Source organism: Taudactylus pleione, unplaced genomic scaffold (genome assembly GCF_031769625.1).
Source record: "Taudactylus pleione unplaced genomic scaffold, aTauple2 ptg000296l, whole genome shotgun sequence".
In the NCBI taxonomy this organism is placed as follows: Eukaryota; Metazoa; Chordata; class Amphibia; order Anura; family Myobatrachidae; genus Taudactylus; species Taudactylus pleione.
The window spans coordinates 6,472,768-6,495,082 of record NW_028284698.1 but is presented as its reverse complement, the minus strand read 5'-3'; the positions used below and the strand labels follow the sequence as shown (position 1 = coordinate 6,495,082).

General features: G+C 46.1%; 1 protein-coding gene across 2 annotated transcripts in view; it reads left to right on the top strand.

Annotated features, from left to right (window-relative positions):
* LOC148511680 (protein kinase C delta type-like) overlaps window positions 1-22,315 on the top strand; it is a 66,500-nt gene that overhangs the window by 11,252 nt on the left and 32,933 nt on the right. For both annotated transcript variants that reach the window (XM_088482899.1, XM_088482898.1), the window contains exon 3: window positions 8,076-8,170. The gene's annotated coding sequence lies outside the window, so the exon portion shown is untranslated. The remainder of the gene's footprint in view (window positions 1-8,075; window positions 8,171-22,315) is intronic.

The following is a 22,315-nucleotide window of genomic DNA, read 5'->3' as shown; positions in this document are numbered from 1 at the left end:
ACGTCAGCTGTGGATGCAGAGATGGAGAAGGCTGCCATGAAGAGACGGATGGTTTCCAACTCCGCTGATGAGGAAGAGGTGAAGGGAACCTTCATTAGGAGGAATAAGAAGAGATGGAGAAAGTTATCTAGCTCAGAGGAGGAGAGAAACGGGGCTCGAGATGCGATGAAGAGGAGGATTAGCTCCAACTCCTCTGATGAGGACGTGGTGAAGGGATCCATCATGAAGAAGACTAAGAAGAGATGTAGGAAGTTAAAATCTAGCTCAGAGGAGGAGAGGAGCGGGGCTGGATATGCCAGGAAGAGGAGGATGGTTTCCGACTCCTCTGATGAAGAACAGAAGGGATCCATCAAGAGAAATGATAAGAAGAGATGGAGAAAGTTACCATCTAGCTCGGACGAGAAGAGTGAGAGCGGAGCTGAGAGGAAGATGAGCGACGTACATGACGCAGTTGCAGAGAAAAGAAGTAAGGGAAACTCACACATGCAAACTATATTCATATAAACACTGTAAATGTCTTTTGGTCGCTGCACCACATTAGAGAAGTGCTGAGGCCTCTATCTCATCTACTAATATTTAAAAATACATTTATTAGAATTTATTTGCGAAATGCTAAATTACCTGCATCAAAATCTAAATTACTGTTATTTGTCTTGCTGGTAATTCCGAAAATGCCTATAAATCCCAATATTTAATGATTCTGAGTTGGGAGTGAAGCAAAAAAAAAAGTATCTTTGTATCTGGAACAAACCATGTTGCAATGCAAGGGGTGCAAATACATTTATATATTTGTATAAATGAAGGGTAAATACTGGCTGCTATTGCATGTAGCCCACAAATACTGGACAGCTTTATTTTTACACTGTGGATTTGAGTGTGTACACATCCATCTAAGTCACACATTTTAAATCTGGTACACAGTTACTGTACTTGCTTTGCTCCTAACTCAGGATCAGCTCCTGTATCTTCTCCACAACAAGTATCGCTAATGTGTAATACAATGACTGTGCTATCTGTCTGTGCCATGGAGCTGCTCTTTTGAATCAGACACACATAAGAGCTCAGGTTTGGAGCAGTGATACTCAGGTTGGGTGTGTGGGTGATTTAATTAGATGTAGAGGCTTATGGGGAGCTGCCCATGGCAAGGAAGCAGTGGTGTATCTATAATGGGTGCAGGGTGTGCTGGGCACACAGGCCCCTGTGTCCAGGTGGGCCCACACCGCACACCCTGCACCCATATTTCCCTATACTTACCTATCCGAACATTGGCTGGAGAGGCCGCTTCGAAGAACGCCTGGAAAATGGCCGCAGCGATCACTTTCCCAGTGTTCTGCGCATGCGCAGTAGGGAAATTGACCACAGCGGCCACTTTCCTGGCGTGCTGCGCATGCACAGTAGACTCGTGCCCAGTGTCTACTGTAGCTGTCAGTATGCCGCAGCCACCGGAGAAAGAGGAGGGGGCCTCGGATGGTGAGTGAACACGGGCCCACTTCTCTCTAAATACGCCCCTGCAAGGAAGCTTCAGTCACTTGCACTAGAGGCTAATCTGCTGAAATCTAATGGATGTCTGACTCTCACAGGCTGTTACATGTACCTCACATATGGTTACATTCAAAGCCAGCCCTAGGCATAGGCATTCTATGCAAATGCCTAGGGCATCTGGAATGCCTAAGGGCATTCCATGGCTCTGCAGCTCCCCCCTCCGCTACCGCGATCGGAGCTCAGCTCCGACCGGGCAGCGCAGTAGTCAGCCTGTCAGGTGACAGCCAGAGCCGAGTCAGAAGCTCATTCTGGCTTCACAACCATGTGACCGGCTGGGGCGGAGTCAATGTGCCAGACCAGTCCAGCTGCAGCGTGAGGAGCATGGAGCTGTGACACTGGCTGCACAGTGACTGCATTGACAGATCAGGTACATGACAGGTTTCCCCGGGGTAGGGTGACTGAGGTGATTAGTTGCTGTTGGTGGCGCCGGGTGTCAGTGACTGGAGAGAGTGAGGCATGCAGTGTGCCAGTGTCTCTATACTATGCAGAGTTCACTCTGCCTGTAGCTCCCAGGTCCTTCATCCCTCATTACTCTCTCTGCAGCCGGGGCGGGCCTTGGTAACAGGGCGTGGCCTAATCGTGGGAGGCGTGGCCACGCCCCCTTCCCGAAACCCCCCCCCAGTTTTTCAGCGCTCTGAGCCCCCTCAGCCCAGTGCAAAGCCAGGGGGGCGCGATTAGTGTGATCGCTCCCCCCCATAGGAACAGCAGCCACGAGCAGTCTCCCACTGCAGCTCAGCACACGCCGTGTGCTTGGCTACTGTGAGGGAGGGGGGGCGGCATCGGACCTGGGCCCCCGCCGGGCCTCTCAGGAAGCCCGGGCCCGGGTAATCTGTACCCGCCCCCCCCCACTCGGCGCTCCTGTGTATATATATATATATATATAAATATATATATATATATTTCATTGTGGCTAGTATTAAACACACACTATATATATATATATATATATATAGATATCGTTTGGCGTCCACGTATAATCACTAATGCTGGGTACACACTGGCTGACATATCGGCCGTTTTATTAATTGAACGGCCGATATATTGTGTGCCCGTCGGCCAGTGTGGACACATGGGTTGGGTATAGGATGCCGGCAGTTAGGATCCCGGTGGTCGGAATCCTGACAGGTGCCTAACCCTAACCTCCTCCCCTAGTGCCTGAACCTAACCTTCCCAGCACCCTAAACCTAACCCCTCCTCCCAAACCCGCTACTTACCTTCGGTATCCCGGCAGGCAGGATTTCGGCGTCGGGTCTCCGGAGCAGGTAATGTAAGCATCGGCATCCCGATCGCCGAGATACCGAATGTATCCCGTACACACGATCTGTTCATGAACAACATCGTTCACAGACATATCGCTTTGGCTATCCAGCATAGCCGTTGACAGATATATCTGCTCATCATGCTGTGTGTACGGGCGACCAGCCGACCACACTTACACTTGCTGCAAAGGCCATCGGGGGAGAGGGTTGCTATGTTATGGTTGTTCAGTGTGTATGAACAACCATAATCTGCAGATATACTGTATCTGTCAGGTGTGTATACACTTTAAGATTGGTGGTGGGATTATCTGATAGGGGGCACCAGCCAAAATCTTGCCTAGGGCACCACATTGGCTAGGGCCGGCCATGGTTACATTTCTTAGTAAAAGTGAAGGATGTATTTATACTGTTTATAATCTATGCCTATTTGCAGCATTTTGATTTAATAGGCCAAATATTCCATCAATGAATCAAAACTTTTATAAATTATTTCTGTAAATCAATTTTATATCATATAAAGTAGTCAGTCTGGTTTCTAATAGAGAAGAGTGCATTATAAAGTACACAACTGCTGCATTAATCATTACTGTATTTACCATCAAAGCAGACTTATGAGGTAAGATAAAAAGTAATAAAAAAAAAAAATTACCTTCAGCTTTTGCTATTTCCAAAACCTTGGGGAGCTTTGAATCTGGGGGATCACAAGGGTCAAAAAAATGTTGTGCTGTTTCAGTCCAATTTGTTCCCACACCAATCGCATCTCTTACATTATTTAAAAACAACAAATACAGAAATTTATCAGGCTCATCTATTAAATGCAGAGTGACAAATATATATATATATATATATATATATATATATATATACTGACGAATTTATATATACTGTATATTAGCAGATCCTAAAAATGGGGTCAATCCAACATTCCCCAAAGAACTTAGGGCCTGATTCAGAGCCGGACGCTCTGACAGAGCGCTCGCTCTGAATCAGGGCCGGCCTTCTGTGTTTTTAGAGCGGCCTCGGCTCTATCAGAGCGGAAGGCACTCCCACTGACATCACTTGTGATGTCAGTGGGGCCGGCCCCAGACAGTAGGCGTTCCCATGGGAACGCCTCCGTCTGGGCAGCCACGCCCCTGGCCCGCCCACCAAAGGGGGCGTGCTGTCACTCAACATCAACAGCACGCTCTCTTTGGTACGAGACCCGGAGCGACGGATTGCCCGTCTCTATCCGGGTCTCGCGCATGCGCACTGGGCCACCATCGACCCGCTTGCGAGCGCATAGCGCTCGCGAGCGGGTCTGAATCAGGCCCTTATTACACAATAAAATGGAGTTGGCTATTTTAATATTTAGAATTATTAAATAGCCATAGGTGACTGAACACAATAACTTATCCACAAAAGAGCGCTCAGTATAAAAAAGGATGTCACAAATGAATTTCTTGTCATCAATTTGTCCAATGTAAGGGTGCCATTTATAATACAGTCACTGATGAATAGTTATCTCTCGGAGGGATTCATGTAGAACTAACGGTCCATATATTCATGCAGATCTTGTAGTCCTGTAGCAACGTGACAGTGTTACTAGCACCTGGGTACAAGGATAATCAGCACCACTTTTTTCTTGTGGGGATAAATTGTAATTATAGATACATGAAGATTTTGAATAGTCCATTAAATTAAATTAACATCTCTCTAGTGGGAAGTTGCATAAACGTAGTAGATCAATGATCCTAGCAGGAGTGAAAAGTCCACTTTATGGAATGTATAGTAAGAGTGCCAGTGCTAACAGTCCTTACATACTTTCCGACATTTGTTTTTACCTTTCCGTGTGGCCTAGGAAGGATTTTCAAGTGGGTAGTGTATAGATCCCCTTCAGTAGATGCTCCTGGTAGTGAAGTGGAGTGAGGTCAGAAGTACGGTTTCATGCCCATAAAGGCCACCAAAACAAGAAAATTGGCCCTTCGCTGGCCCACTTTGCTCGTCACGCTTCTCGCACGGTGGCTCGCTTTGCTCACCACAGGTTTATATTCCCCTTCTATGTCCACGTGGATAATAAGTATTGACATTGGACAGTAACTGATGACGTCAGGGTACATTTACGGAATGGGATCTATCCACTACCCTTTCAAGTGGGCAGTAATTGGGGTGGGGGCGAAGTATTTAAGTCATTAGGCACCGCCTCTTTGTGGGAAAATCCTGCGAGTTGTGCATATTAGAGGACGGTGCGTAGTGATGCGATTATCATAAAATCATGTTATTAGGCCCGGCCCCCCTATACAGACTGCCGGTAAGATTCTCCCCATTCCTGCCCACTTCACTAGGAAGTGGGCAGGAAGCGGGAGAAGTGCCTACTCTTCTGGGGGGGGTGGAGGCTACCTGAAAAATCGTGAAACTCCTGCGGGTCCTGGGAGAGTAGGTTAGTATACATACTTATCACAAAGGTTGCTCTTTGTAAATACAGTTATGCAAATGTGCTAATGCTTTGGATATCGGAATACAGCACACCACAGTAACTTCAATGGCTGTAACTAGAAATTCAGCTCCTACTGCTGCGTCTGTTATCAGAGACGTCCAAAGTTTCTCCCCAGGAAGATAGTTTACTATAGCTTACTATAGAGATTGCAATTACTAATTATTTGTTCAAACCTCACCCCTCACCCAAATAATCTAATCTAGGCTAAATTCTGAAAACATACACTTTGCAGAGCTCAGTATATAAGTGCCAGACCGCATTCCCCATTGAGAATAATGGGGACTGTGGTCTGCAGCACCAATTAGAGTTTTTCAAAATATCACTGATATTTCCTGTTTTAGGCTGTTGTTATGTTGTTAAATAGCCCCCATATGGAAACTATGTAAGTAAACAGGGACTTTCTAGAAAACAAATGGCCATTAATAAAACAGTTTTCACTGACTTGTTTTTGCTACATGAAAAGTTCTCTAGAAGTAAAAGTAATAGCAGCATCCACAAAACAATGGGAACAGATATTGTAGGTAAAATTCAGTCCTACACAATCTCATAATCACTGGGGAGACCTTTCTGTGTCTACTGTATTTGTGTTGCATTCTGGGACAGATTAAGGGCCACCTGGGGCTAAAAAAATCAGTGGCCTATTGTGAGAAACAGTATGGGTATGGCTAGTGCTATGTGGGTGTGTCATGATATGAGGAGGAGTAATGGAGGCAGCAGGAAGCCACAGACTTATATAGTGTAAGCAGCAGGGTCCCCAGCAGCACAGAGCATGTCAGGAGATGAGTGATGTGCTTAAGCAGGTACAATTTAACTGGGCCTGGGAATCTATGAAACATTTTTTTTTTTAAGGTTGCTCCTTGAGAGACATAAAGGCTGCTTTTATCTATTGCTAGTATATGTATATTACTGCTTCGGGCCAGCACTGTCATTTTTGTTTGCCAAAGCAAAATTCCTCTATTTAATTGTTGGGAACATTCTCAGGTCGAGTGGACGTATTCAATTTCACTTGTAAGTACACTAAGGGCCGTATTCAATTAGGTGCGAAAAGTCCCAGACTTTTCGCATGCCGGACTTTTCACTGTCATCGCTGGTTTCCCATGCGAAAAAGTATCGCGCGCGTCACCGCTTATCATCGTATTCAATTAGAAAGTGACGAAAACGGAACTCGGCGAATTTGGATCCTGCGAAAAAATCCTGTCAAAAATGGGGAATACAGTGTGTACCCCCTGAAAAGCTGCACTAACATAGGGGATCACTATAGGGGTGTTCTAGTACCCCTAATAAAGGTAATCTGGGCTTTTTTTCCTTCCAAAAGCTTGCTATTAGCGTCTTTGCGTAAGTGGTGAAGAATGTCATTAAGCAATATTTTTTCATCAAAATAACTAATCCCAGAAAATTTGGGGTACATGAAAATGGGTGCTAGCATATTTGGAAGTTGCTAATGTGAAGTCTTAAAAAACATAAAAAATCCACCTGCCACAAGCACCTGCAATCTTAAAAACACCTGGGGCATACTTGAGGACCCCCCTGGAGTCTATTTAGCTACTTTTTAAGTTGGTCCCCCAACTTTGTTTTTTTTCGCCCCCAAAATGAAAGTACTTTTTTGGGGTGTTGTTTTTTAAAAACTTTTTTTTGACACAGTTTACCTTTGGGGGGCTGTCCCAAGGGTGCAGGCTGGCTCTCGCAAGTTTGCACCCCAAAACCCCAATTCTGCCCTTTTTTTCGACAGCTTTCATAGGCTAATCTTTTACGCATATTCCAATGCATTGACTTTCCGCACCAGCGAAAAGACTTTGGAATTGAATACAGGGATAAGTTTTCACCGGGCGAAATGACGTCACCGGCGAAACTTTTTTCCCGAAAACGGCTTTTCGCACCTAATTGGGTACCCCCCTAAAAGTTATTATATAACAGTACTAAACATTTGACATTAAATTCAGATCCACTCACATTGATAAGGTAAAGACAGTTCTCAGCATTAAATCACTTTATATTTATTATCTTTTCATTGCGCTTTACATTTCAGAATTTGGAATGACAAGTTTGTACAAAACATAGATCTAAAATCTTATTTAAGTTTTCATTGCAAATACAGTATACTGTATCACTCATATAGTATATGGCAGTAGTACATGTTTAATAACATACCTGATATTTACTTGTTGGTTGAAGTGCCTGGCATTGGCGCAGCTTGGGCATACTTCCATACTGTCCTACTTTCAGCGGGAGAGTCCCACCATCCCACTCCAACTGCCTCATTATTAATGTGGCACTGCAATGGGTTCTGCTGCAACTGCTATTATTATATTTTTCTTGCTGACAAGAGAAGAATAGGCTTTTCTTTACTGTCAGCTGCCCTGATAACCTCTTTAATAAAGTTTGCATCTCCCTCAAGAGCTGTGCACATGTGTATATGACAGCGTGCAGCACTGATGACCAGTCACTGACTTATGATTGGCTTACACTCGCAGCACTGTCATGTGACCACACAGAGGTAACGGAAACATAAATGTTCTAGGCACTGCTGTATATCACAAAGGGGAATCCTTAACAAAATAAAGAGTTTAGATGTGTATGCATTTATTACTGTATGTGTATATTATTACTATCAGTAGTGTTAAATAATATTATTACTGCACTTGGCACACAGTAGGTAGTAGGATACAGGAATAGAAATCTTTATCACTTGGATGCCTAGGTCTTTATGTGATTTTTATGTGATTTTTTGCTGTAATAAACCCCTCAGTTAATGATCTATAATATATGGTAGATGTTGACATGTTCTTTTATGTCTCCATTAGGAACCAGCAGTGCTCAGTCATCCTGCCATAGAGCCTCTGAAACCATCCAGAGACTTACATTTTACCACCAGTTAGGCCAGGGTAGTTTTGGAAAGGTAAGCAATGAAGTTCCAATAGTCACAGGGGAGTTACTGTATGCCTGAGTTTGGATGCTATTAGAAATGAGCAAAGCTGCAGCACAATTCCATTCAATCTGTCAGTTTTGATTTTGCATACACATTCCATGTAATAATATTCCACACGTGGAAATCCTCATGTTTGCTTATGAATATTTGTGTTGTTAATGTGTTGTGAGGTATAAATGTGAGGCCTTTGATGCATACTTACTGACTTTCATGCCCCCTCCTCCGGGAGGGGGCAGCCAGGTCAGTAAAGAGGGGGCGTGGTGGTCAGGAAAGTGGGTGGTGAAGGGGGCATGATGACACGCTCTGCCCCAGCTGTACAGTGTAGAGAAAACAGACATCATATACTGGGGGCAAGACTACGATGACACAATTCACTGCGAATTGCGTCATTAGCTCCCAAAGACCGTCATCTTGTGCTAGTTAGTGGGCGGCCGTGGGAGGTTTTTTTTGGGGGGGTGAGCATATGGAAGAGGGCTGCAGGGGGGTCCGGGCGGTGTGGGAGACTTGATTATTTTTCCGGATTTTCAGAGGCCTCCCGGCCATTTTGGGAGAGTAGGCAGGTATGCTTCGAGGTTGGATGGGAGGGCTTTTGGATAGATCCATGCAATCGGCTGAGCTGCATATTCAGTAGGCTGTTTGTCAATATTTTTTGGGGGGCGAGAATAAAACTTAATTGGAACTTTTGTTTGATTGAACATTCATTGATTATACTTTAATAGTGGTAAGTGCTGAGATGGTGACAGGGTCACTTCATTGTGCTCTATGGTGCAGTTGGGGTTTAATTAGTGAGTAGTTTACAGAGATGTACAAAAATCTAAGGATAGACACATAGGGGCAGATTCTCCGTGTGATGCACGTGGAAATGTGGATGAAATGTGGATATCTGCAATCTGCGCATGCACCATAGAAAGCAATCACTGACTGCACAAGCACCATAGAAAGCAATCACTGACTGCACATATACCATAGAAAGCAATCACTGGCTGCGCATGTACCATAGAAAGCAATCACTGACGGCACATGTACCATAGAAAGCAATTACTGGCTGCGCATGCACCATAGAAAGCAATCACTGACTGCACATATACCATAGACAGCAATTACTGACTGTGCATCATAGAAAGCAATCACTGACTGCACATGTACCATAGAAAGCAATCACTGGCTGCACATGTACCATAGAAAGCAATCACTGACTGCACATATACCATAGAAAGCAATCACTGGCTGCGCATGTACCATAGAAAGCAATCACTGATGGCACATGTACCATAGAGAGCAATTACTGGCTGCGCATGTACCATAGAAAGCAATCACTGACTGCACATATACCATAGAAAGCAATCACTGACTGCACATATACCATAGAAAGCAATCACTGGCTGCACATATACCATAGAAAGCAATCACTGGCTGAACATATACCATAGAAAGCAATCACTGGCTACACATGCTCCATAGAAAGCAATCACTGGCTGCACATGTAACATAGAAAGCAATCACTGGCTGCACATGTAACATAGAAAGCAATCACTGGCTGCACATGCACCATAGAAAGCAATCACTGGCTGCACATATACCATAGAAAGCAATCACTGGCTGAACATATACCATAGAAAGCAATCACTGGCTACACATGCTCCATAGAAAGCAATCACTGGCTGCACATATACCATAGAAAGCAATCACTGGCTGCGCATGCACCATAGAATGCAATCACTGGCTGCGCATGCACCATAGAAAGCAATCACTGGCTGCACATACACCATATAAAGCAATCACTGACTGCACATGCACCATAGAAAGCAATCACTGGCTGCACATGTACCATAGAAAGCAATCACTGGCTGCGCATGTACCATAGAAAGCAATCACTGACTGCACATATACCATAGAAAGCAATTACTGGCTGCGCATGTACCATAGAAAGCAATCACTGGCTGCGCATGTACCATAGAAAGCAATCACTGGCTGCACATGCACCATATAAAGCAATCGCTGACGGCACATGCACCATAGAAAGCAATCGCTGACTGCACATGCACCATAGAAAGCAATCACTGGCTGCACATGCACCATAGAAAGCAATCACTGGCTGCACATGCACCATATAAAGCAATCACTGGCTGCACATGTACCATAGAAAGCAATCACTGGCTGCACATGCACCATATAAAGCAATCGCTGACGGCACATGCACCATAGAAAGCAATCACTGGCTGCACATGCACCATTGAAAGCAATCAATGGCTGCACATGCACCATAGAAAGCAATCACTGGCTGCGCGTGCAGCATAGAAAGCAATCACTGGCTGCGCATGCACCATAGAAAGCAATCGCTGACTGCGCATGCATCATAGAAAGCAATCTCTGACTGCACATGCACCATAGAAAGCAATCGCTGACTGCACATATACCATAGAAAGCAATCGCTGACTGCACATGCACCATAGAAAGCAATCGCTGACTGCACATGCACCGTAGAAAGCAATCACTGGCTGCGCATGCATCGTAGAAAGCAATCTCTGACTGCGCATGCACCATAGAAAGCAATCACTGGCTGCGCATGCACCATAGAAAGCAATCGCTGACTGCGCATACATCATAGAAAGCAATCTCTGACTGCGCATGCACCATAGAAAGCAATCACTGGCTGCGCATGCAACATAGAAAGCAATCACTGGCTGCGCATGCACCATAGAAAGCAATCACTGGCTGCGCATGCACCATAGAAAGCAATCGCTGACTGCGCATATATCATAGAAAGCAATCTCTGACTGCGCATGCACCATAGAATGCAATCACTGGCTGCGCATGTACCATAGAAAGCAATCACTGGCTGCACATGTACCCTAGAAAGCAATCACTGGCTGCACATGTACCCTAGAAAGCAATCACTGGCTGCACATGCACCATAGAAAGCAATCACTGACTGCAAATGCACCATAGAAAGCAATCACTGGCTGCACATGCACCATAGAAAGCAATCACTGGCTGCGCATGTACCATAGAAAGCAATCACTGGCTGCGCATGCACCATAGAAAGCAATCACTGGCTGCACATATACCATAGAAAGCAATTACTGGCTGCGCATGCACCATAGAAAGCAGTCACTGACTGCACATATACCACAGAAAGCAATCACTGGCTGCGCATGTACCATAGAAAGCAATCACTGGCTGCGTATGCACCATAGAAAGCAATCACTGGCTGCACATATACCATAGAAAGCAATTACTGGCTGCGCATGTACCATAGAAAGCAATCACTGGCTGCGCATGCACCATAGAAAGCAATCGCTGACTGCACATACATCATAGAAAGCAATCTCTGACTGCACATGCACCATAGAAAGCAATCACTGACTGCACATGCACCATAGAAAGCAATCACTGGCTGCGCATGCACCATAGAAAGCAATCACTGGCTGCACATGCACCATAGAAAGCAATCACTGGCTGCACATGCACCATAGAAAGCAATCACTGGCTGCGCATGCACCATAGAAAGCAATCGCTGGCTGCATATGTACCATAGAAAGCAATCGCTAGCTGCACATTCACCATAGAAAGCAATCACTAGCTGCACATGCACCATAGAAAGCAATCGCTGACAGCACATGCACCATGGAAAGCAATCGCTGACTGCACATGCACCATAGAAAGCAATCGCTGACTGCACATGCACCATGGAAAGCAATCGCTGGCTGCACATGCACCGTCGAAAGCAATTGCTGGCTGCATATGCACCATAGAAAGCAATTCCTATCTGCGTATGCACCATATAAAAGCAATCACTGGCTGCACATATACCATAGAAAACAATTGCTGACTGCACATGCACCATAGAAAGCAATCACTGGCTGCACATATACCATAGAAAGCAATCACTGGCTGCACATGCACCATAGAAAGCAATCGCTGACAGCACATGCACCATGGAAAGCAATCGCTGACTGCACATGCACCATAGAAAGCAATCGCTGACTGCACATGCACCATGGAAAGCAATCGCTGGCTGCACATGCACCGTCGAAAGCAATTGCTGGCTGCATATGCACCATAGAAAGCAATTCCTATCTGCGTATGCACCACGGAAAGCAATCACTGGCTGCACATGCACCATAGAAAGCAATCACTGGCTGCGCCTGCACCATAGAAAGAAATCACTGGCTGCACATGCACCATAGAAAGCAATCACTGGCTGCACATGCACCATAGAAAGCAATCGCTGACTGCGCATACATCATAGAAAGCAATCTCTGACTGCGCATGCACCATAGAAAGCAATCACTGGCTGCGCATGCACCATAGAAAGCAATCACTGGCTGCCATGTACCATAGAAAGCAATCTCTGACTGCGCATGCACCATAGAAAGCAATCACTGGCTGCGCATGCACCATAGAAAGCAATCGCTGACTGCGCATACATCATAGAATGCAATCTCTGACTGCGCATGCACCATAGAATGCAATAACTGGCAGCGCATGTACCATAGAAAACAATCACTGGCTGCACATGTACCATAGAAAGCAATCACTGGCTGCACATGCACCATAGAAAGCAATCACTGATTGCAAATGCACCATAGAAAGCAATCACTGGCTGCACATGTACCATAGAAAGCAATCACTGGCTGCGCATGTACCATAGAAAGCAATCACTGGCTGCGCATGCACCATAGAAAGCAATCACTGGCTGCACATATACCATAGAAAGCAATTACTGGCTGCGCATGCACCATAGAAAGCAGTCACTGACTGCACATATACCACAGAAAGCAATCACTGGCTGCGCATGTACCATAGAAAGCAATCACTGGCTGCGCATGTACCATAGAAAGCAATCACTGGCTGCACATGCACCATAGAAAGCAATCACTGGCTGCACATGCACCATAGAAAGAAATCACTGGCTGCACATGCACCATAGAAAGCAATCACTGACTGCACATGTACCATAGTCAGCAATCGCTGGCTGCATATGTACCATAGAAAGCAATCACTAGCTGCACATTCACCATAGAAAGCAATCACTAGCTGCACATGCACCATAGAAAGCAATCGTTGACTGCACATACATCATAGAAAGCAATCACTGGCTGCGCATGCACCATAGAAAGCAATTCCTATCTGCGTATGCACCATAGAAAGCAATCACTGGCTGCACATATACCATAGAAAGCAATTACTGGCTGCGCATGCACCATAGAAAGCAGTTACTGGCTGCACATGCACCATAGAAAGCAATCACTGGCTGCACATGCACCATAGAAATCAATCACTGACTGCACATATACCATAGAAAGCAATCACTGGCTGCGCATGTACCATAGAAAGCAATCACTGGCTGCGCATGTACCATAGAAAGCAATCACTGACTGCACATGCACCATAGAAAGCAATCGCTGACTGCGCATGCATCATAGAAAGCAATCTCTGACTGCACATGCACCATAGAAAGCAATCGCTGACTGCACATATACCATAGAAAGCAATCGCTGACTGCACATGCACCATAGAAAGCAATCGCTGACTGCACATGCACCGTAGAAAGCAATCGCTGGCTGCGCATGCATCGTAGAAAGCAATCTCTGACTGCGCATGCACCATAGAAAGCAATCACTGGCTGCGCATGCACCATAGAAAGCAATCGCAGACTGCGCATACATCATAGAAAGCAATCTCTGACTGCGCATGCACCATAGAAAGCAATCACTGGCTGCGCATGCACCATAGAAAGCAATCGCTGACTGCGCATATATCATAGAAAGCAATCTCTGACTGCGCATGCACCATAGAATGCAATCACTGGCTGCGCATGTACCATAGAAAGCAATCACTGGCTGCACATGTACCCTAGAAAGCAATCACTGGCTGCACATGTACCCTAGAAAGCAATCACTGGCTGCACATGCACCATAGAAAGCAATCACTGACTGCAAATGCACCATAGAAAGCAATCACTGGCTGCACATGTACCATAGAAAGCAATCACTGGCTGCGCATGTACCATAGAAAGCAATCACTGGCTGCGCATGCACCATAGAAAGCAATCACTGGCTGCACATATACCATAGAAAGCAATTACTGGCTGCGCATGCACCATAGAAAGCAGTCACTGACTGCACATATACCACAGAAAGCAATCACTGGCTGCGCATGTACCATAGAAAGCAATCACTGGCTGCGTATGCACCATAGAAAGCAATCACTGGCTGCACATATACCATAGAAAGCAATTACTGGCTGCGCATGTACCATAGAAAGCAATCACTGGCTGCGCATGCACCATAGAAAGCAATCGCTGACTGCACATACATCATAGAAAGCAATCTCTGACTGCACATGCACCATAGAAAGCAATCACTGACTGCACATGCACCATAGAAAGCAATCACTGGCTGCGCATGCACCATAGAAAGCAATCACTGGCTGCACATGCACCATAGAAAGCAATCACTGGCTGCACATGCACCATAGAAAGCAATCACTGGCTGCGCATGCACCATAGAAAGCAATCGCTGGCTGCATATGTACCATAGAAAGCAATCGCTAGCTGCACATTCACCATAGAAAGCAATCACTAGCTGCACATGCACCATAGAAAGCAATCGCTGACAGCACATGCACCATGGAAAGCAATCGCTGACTGCACATGCACCATAGAAAGCAATCGCTGACTGCACATGCACCATGGAAAGCAATCGCTGGCTGCACATGCACCGTCGAAAGCAATTGCTGGCTGCATATGCACCATAGAAAGCAATTCCTATCTGCGTATGCACCATATAAAAGCAATCACTGGCTGCACATATACCATAGAAAACAATTGCTGACTGCACATGCACCATAGAAAGCAATCACTGGCTGCACATATACCATAGAAAGCAATCACTGGCTGCACATGCACCATAGAAAGCAATCGTTGACAGCACATGCACCATGGAAAGCAATCGCTGACTGCACATGCACCATAGAAAGCAATCGCTGACTGCACATGCACCATGGAAAGCAATCGCTGGCTGCACATGCACCGTCGAAAGCAATTGCTGGCTGCATATGCACCATAGAAAGCAATTCCTATCTGCGTATGCACCACGGAAAGCAATCACTGGCTGCACATGCACCATAGAAAGCAATCACTGGCTGCGCCTGCACCATAGAAAGAAATCACTGGCTGCACATGCACCATAGAAAGCAATCACTGGCTGCACATGCACCATAGAAAGCAATCGCTGACTGCGCATACATCATAGAAAGCAATCTCTGACTGCGCATGCACCATAGAAAGCAATCACTGGCTGCGCATGCACCATAGAAAGCAATCACTGGCTGCCATGTACCATAGAAAGCAATCTCTGACTGCGCATGCACCATAGAAAGCAATCACTGGCTGCGCATGCACCATAGAAAGCAATCGCTGACTGCGCATACATCATAGAATGCAATCTCTGACTGCGCATGCACCATAGAATGCAATAACTTTCAGCGCATGTACCATAGAAAACAATCACTGGCTGCACATGTACCATAGAAAGCAATCACTGGCTGCACATGCACCATAGAAAGCAATCACTGATTGCAAATGCACCATAGAAAGCAATCACTGGCTGCACATGTACCATAGAAAGCAATCACTGGCTGCGCATGTACCATAGAAAGCAATCACTGGCTGCGCATGCACCATAGAAAGCAATCACTGGCTGCACATATACCATAGAAAGCAATTACTGGCTGCGCATGCACCATAGAAAGCAGTCACTGACTGCACATATACCACAGAAAGCAATCACTGGCTGCGCATGTACCATAGAAAGCAATCACTGGCTGCGCATGTACCATAGAAAGCAATCACTGGCTGCACATGCACCATAGAAAGCAATCACTGGCTGCACATGCACCATAGAAAGAAATCACTGGCTGCACATGCACCATAGAAAGCAATCACTGACTGCACATGTACCATAGTCAGCAATCGCTGGCTGCATATGTACCATAGAAAGCAATCACTAGCTGCACATTCACCATAGAAAGCAATCACTAGCTGCACATGCACCATAGAAAGCAATCGCTGACTGCACATACATCATAGAAAGCAATCACTGGCTGCGCATGCACCATAGAAAGCAATTCCTATCTGCGTATGCACCATAGAAAGCAATCACTGGCTGCACAAAAACCATAGAAAGCAATTACTGGCTGCGCATGCACCATAGAAAGCAGTTACTGGCTGCACATGCACCATAGAAAGCAATCACTGGCTGCACATGCACCATAGAAATCAATCACTGACTGCACATATACCATAGAAAGCAATCACTGGCTGCGCATGTACCATAGAAAGCAATCACTGGCTGCGCATGTACCATAGAAAGCAATCACTGGCTGCACATGCACCATAGAAAGCAATCGCTGACTGCGCATGCATCATAGAAAGCAATCTCTGACTGCACATGCACCATAGAAAGCAATCGCTGACTGCACATATACCATAGAAAGCAATCGCTGACTGCACATGCACCATAGAAAGCAATCGCTGACTGCACATGCACCGTAGAAAGCAATCACTGGCTGCGCATGCATCGTAGAAAGCAATCTCTGACTGCGCATACATCATAGAAAGCAATCTCTGACTGCGCATGCACCATAGAAAGCAATCACTGGCTGCGCATGCACCATAGAAAGCAATCACTGGCTGCGCATGCACCATAGAAAGCAATCACTGGCTGCGCATGCACCATAGAAAGCAATCGCTGACTGCGCATATATCATAGAAAGCAATCTCTGACTGCGCATGCACCATAGAATGCAATCACTGGCTGCGCATGTACCATAGAAAGCAATCACTGGCTGCACATGTACCCTAGAAAGCAATCACTGGCTGCACATGTACCCTAGAAAGCAATCACTGGCTGCACATGCACCATAGAAAGCAATCACTGACTGCAAATGCACCATAGAAAGCAATCACTGGCTGCACATGTACCATAGAAAGCAATCACTGGCTGCGCATGCACCATAGAAAGCAATCACTGGCTGCACATATACCATAGAAAGCAATTACTGGCTGCGCATGCACCATAGAAAGCAGTCACTGACTGCACATATACCACAGAAAGCAATCACTGGCTGCGCATGTACCATAGAAAGCAATCACTGGCTGCGTATGCACCATAGAAAGCAATCACTGGCTGCACATATACCATAGAAAGCAATTACTGGCTGCGCATGTACCATAGAAAGCAATCACTGGCTGCACATGCACCATAGAAAGCAATCGCTGACTGCACATACATCATAGAAAGCAATCTCTGACTGCACATGCACCATAGAAAGCAATCACTGACTGCACATGCACCATAGAAAGCAATCACTGGCTGCGCATGCACCATAGAAAGCAATCACTGGCTGCACATGCACCATAGAAAGCAATCACTGGCTGCACATGCACCATAGAAAGCAATCACTGGCTGCGCATGCACCATAGAAAGCAATCGCTGGCTGCATATGTACCATAGAAAGCAATCACTAGCTGCACATTCACCATAGAAAGCAATCACTAGCTGCACATGCACCATAGAAAGCAATCGCTGACAGCACATGCACCATGGAAAGCAATCGCTGACTGCACATGCACCATAGAAAGCAATCGCTGACTGCACATGCACCATGGAAAGCAATCGCTGGCTGCACATGCACCGTCGAAAGCAATTGCTGGCTGCATATGCACCATAGAAAGCAATTCCTATCTGCGTATGCACCATATAAAAGCAATCACTGGCTGCACATATACCATAGAAAACAATTGCTGACTGCACATGCACCATAGAAAGCAATCACTGGCTGCACATATACCATAGAAAGCAATCACTGGCTGCACATGCACCATAGAAAGCAATCGCTGACAGCACGTGCACCATGGAAAGCAATCGCTGACTGCACATGCACCATAGAAAGCAATCGCTGACTGCACATGCACCATGGAAAGCAATCGCTGGCTGCACATGCACCGTCGAAAGCAATTGCTGGCTGCATATGCACCATAGAAAGCAATTCCTATCTGCGTATGCACCACGGAAAGCAATCACTGGCTGCACATGCACCATAGAAAGCAATCACTGGCTGCGCCTGCACCATAGAAAGAAATCACTGGCTGCACATGCACCATAGAAAGCAATCACTGGCTGCACATGCACCATAGAAAGCAATCGCTGACTGCGCATACATCATAGAAAGCAATCTCTGACTGCGCATGCACCATAGAAAGCAATCACTGGCTGCGCATGCACCATAGAAAGCAATCACTGGCTGCCATGTACCATAGAAAGCAATCTCTGACTGCGCATGCACCATAGAAAGCAATCACTGGCTGCGCATGCACCATAGAAAGCAATAGCTGACTGCGCATACATCATAGAATGCAATCTCTGACTGCGCATGCACCATAGAATGCAATAACTGGCAGCGCATGTACCATAGAAAACAATCACTGGCTGCACATGTACCATAGAAAGCAATCACTGGCTGCACATGCACCATAGAAAGCAATCACTGACTGCACATGCACCATAGAAAGCAATCACTGGCTGCGCATGCACCATAGAAAGCAATCACTGGCTGCACATGCACCATAGAAAGCAATCACTGGCTGCACATGCACCATAGAAAGCAATCACTGGCTGCGCATGCACCATAGAAAGCAATCGCTGGCTGCATATGTACCATAGAAAGCAATCACTAGCTGCACATTCACCATAGAAAGCAATCACTAGCTGCACATGCACCATAGAAAGCAATCGCTGACTGCACCTACATCATAGAAAGCAATTCCTATCTGCGTATGCACCATATAAAAGCAATCACTGGCTGCACATGCACCATAGAAAGCAATCACTGGCTGCACATATACCATAGAAAGCAATCACTGGCTGCACATGCACCATAGAAAGCAATCGCTGACTGCACATGCACCATAGAAAGCAATCGCTGACTGCACATGCACCATAGAAAGCAATCGCTGTCTGCACATGCACCATGGAAAGCAATCGCTGACTGCACATGCACCATAGAAAGCAATCGCTGACTGCACATGCACCATGGAAAGCAATCGCTGGCTGCACATGCACCGTCAAAAGCAATTGCTGGCTGCATATGCACCATAGAAAGCAATTCCTATCTGCGTATGCACCATGGAAAGCAATCACTGGCTGCACATGCACCATAGAAAGCAATCACTGGCTGCGCCTGCACCATAGAAAGAAATCACTGGCTGCACATGCACCATAGAAAGCAATCACTGGCTGCACATGCACCATAGAAAGCAATCACTGGCTGTGCATGTACCATAGAAAGCAATCACTGGCTGCACATACACCATAGAAAGCAATCACTAGCTGCACATTCACCATAGAAAGTAATCACTGGCTGCGCATGCACCATAGAAAGCAATTGCTGACTGCACATGCACCATAGAAATCAATCACTGACTGCACATGTACCATAGAAAGCAATCACTGGCTGCGCATGCACCATAGAAAGCAATCACTGGCTGCGCATGCACCATAGAAAGCAATCGCTGACTGCACATACATCATAGAAAGCAATCACTGGCTGCGCATGCACCATAGAAAGCAATCACTGACTGCACATGCACCATAGAAAGCAATCACTGGCTGCTCATATACCATAGAAAGCAATTGCTGACTGCACATACATCATAGAAAGCAATCACTGGCTGCGTATGCACCATAGAAAGCAATCACTGGCTGCACATGCACCATAGAAAGCAATTCCTAACTGCGCATGAAATATAGAAAGCCATCGCTGGCTGCACATGCACCTGACGTGCAACCTGCAAGGTGCAAAATCTTTTTAGTAACAGTATTATAAAAGACCCAGGAGTTAGTTTACTCTCTGGTTTATTCAGGGCCAGTGCAAGGTTTCTTGGCACCCTAGGCATTTCTTCAACCTTGCGCCCCCCACCCTTGGATAGCTACACAATCCCTTATACAGTGCCCCCAGTAGTGGCCTCCTATGCAGTGCTCCCAGTAGTGGTCCCCCTATGCAGTGCCACTTATATAATGCCCCCAGTAGTAGTCCCACCTACGCATTGCCCCAGGTAGTGGTCCCCCCATATGCAGTGCCCTTTATATAGTACCCCCCAGTAGCAGTAGCCCCCCCTGTGGAGTGCCCCCAGTAGTAGCCCCCTGTGCAGTGCCCCCAGTAGTAGCCCCCCAGCAGTGCCCCCAGTAGTAACCTCCCCCCCAGCAATGCCCCAGTAGTAATAGTGCCCCCAGTAGTAGCCTCCCCCCAGCAGTAGTCGTGCCCACAGTAGTAGCCTCCCCCCAGCAATACCCCCATAGTAATCGCTCCCCCGGTAGTGATCCCCCCCAGCAGTGCCCTCAGTAGTAGTCGTTCGGTGTCCCCAGTAGTAGCCACCCCCCAGCAGTGCCCCCAGTAGTAGTCGTGCGGTGTCTCCAGTAGTAGTCTCCCCCCAGCAGTGCCCCCAGTAGTGATCGCCCCCCCAGCAGTAGTCCCAGCCAATCACACACATAAAAAATAAAAAAAAACTCCACTTACCTTAATCCCCGCTTCGGCGTCCGCTCCTCTGTACCCCGGGCGGATCTGCTCTGCATTATGAGAGAGATGTCATGACGTCTCTCCCATTACCCACTGCAGGAGCCGGAAGATGGCTCTGGCAGTGGGCGCAGCAGAAGCCGATGAGAGTCTGTCTGACTCTCATCGGCTGCTAAAACAAACACACAGCTGCCGAAGGCTGTGTGTTTGTTATATTAATAGTGTAATGCGGACGGCACTTATGTGCTGTCCACACTACCACCCTGCAGTGGCCGGCGCTGGGTTTATTATGCAGTTTGTTACCCATACATGAGATGAGGTTTCCAGATCTACACTGTCAGGCCTCTCTTAGTGCCCCTGGTAACTGAGTATCAGAAAAAATATATGACAAAAAAGTATTGCATCCATAATATATAAAAGAACTGTTGCCTAACAAATAAATGATGCCCTTGATAATATAGAAATGAATCTTGTCCCTGATTATAAAGACATTCATTGTTTCCCTGATTTTAAAGAAATAATCCACCTGATCCTAAAGAAATAAATCTTCTCTGTGACTAATAATTAGGTTTTGCCGCCGCTGAAGAAAAAAATGCAGCTCCCATGATATATAGTTACCTAACATCTTTATTCTTTCTTGTTCTGATCTAATTCAGGGGGAGGATTGTAATCCATATGGGAAAGAATAAAAACACATGGGGCAGATTCAATTAGTTACGGGTTGAGTTGCGCAATCTTTTTGGTAAAGTGCTTGCAGCTATTTTATTACAAACCCACGAGCAGCAATGAAGCTAATGCTTATTTATGTTTGCTCCCCCCATAGGTGTGAGCAGGAATGAGCATCATTTGTGGTGTCTGGGCTGCTCTTGGTTCTGTAATTGAATAGCTCTGGGTACTATACCTGGGGAAACAGACCACTAATTGAATCTGCCTCATGGAATGAATGGTCCTACTCTATGGAGCACCCGACTGCAGGGGCTTAGCTAGTGGGTGGATGGCGTTCTATTGCTATGGAGTGTGGAGGCTTAGGGGGCCAGAGACCCCTGCACCCAGCTCACATTGGCATCGAACAGTGTGGTAAGAACAGCTGACACAGTATTGAATACCAAAATGGAGAGTCTACAAAATACTTTCCATGATTCTAGTGTAATTAATACTGTGTATTGTATACACTAGCCCATGGCAAGTACTTTGTAGTCTGTCCCGTTCCACTACCCCTGCCTCACAGTGGTTCACGTGCAGCAGATTTGGTGTGCAGAGCACATGGGATAGAAAGCATCCAAGGTCAAGAACCGTGGTACAGTAAGCAGGTGCACTCCAATGTGAACTGAGGGCACTTTGGCATAATGTGAACTGGGGGCACTGTGTGGCATAATTCGAACTGAGGCACCATGTTCTATAATGTAAACGGGATGTACTGTATAGTATAATACAGGGGTCAGGGGAACTTTTTTACCTTTTACCCCAAAATATATTTAGATACGCCGACGTTACCCCCTTGATTTGAAAGGAAGGAAATCATATAGTAGTGCCCTC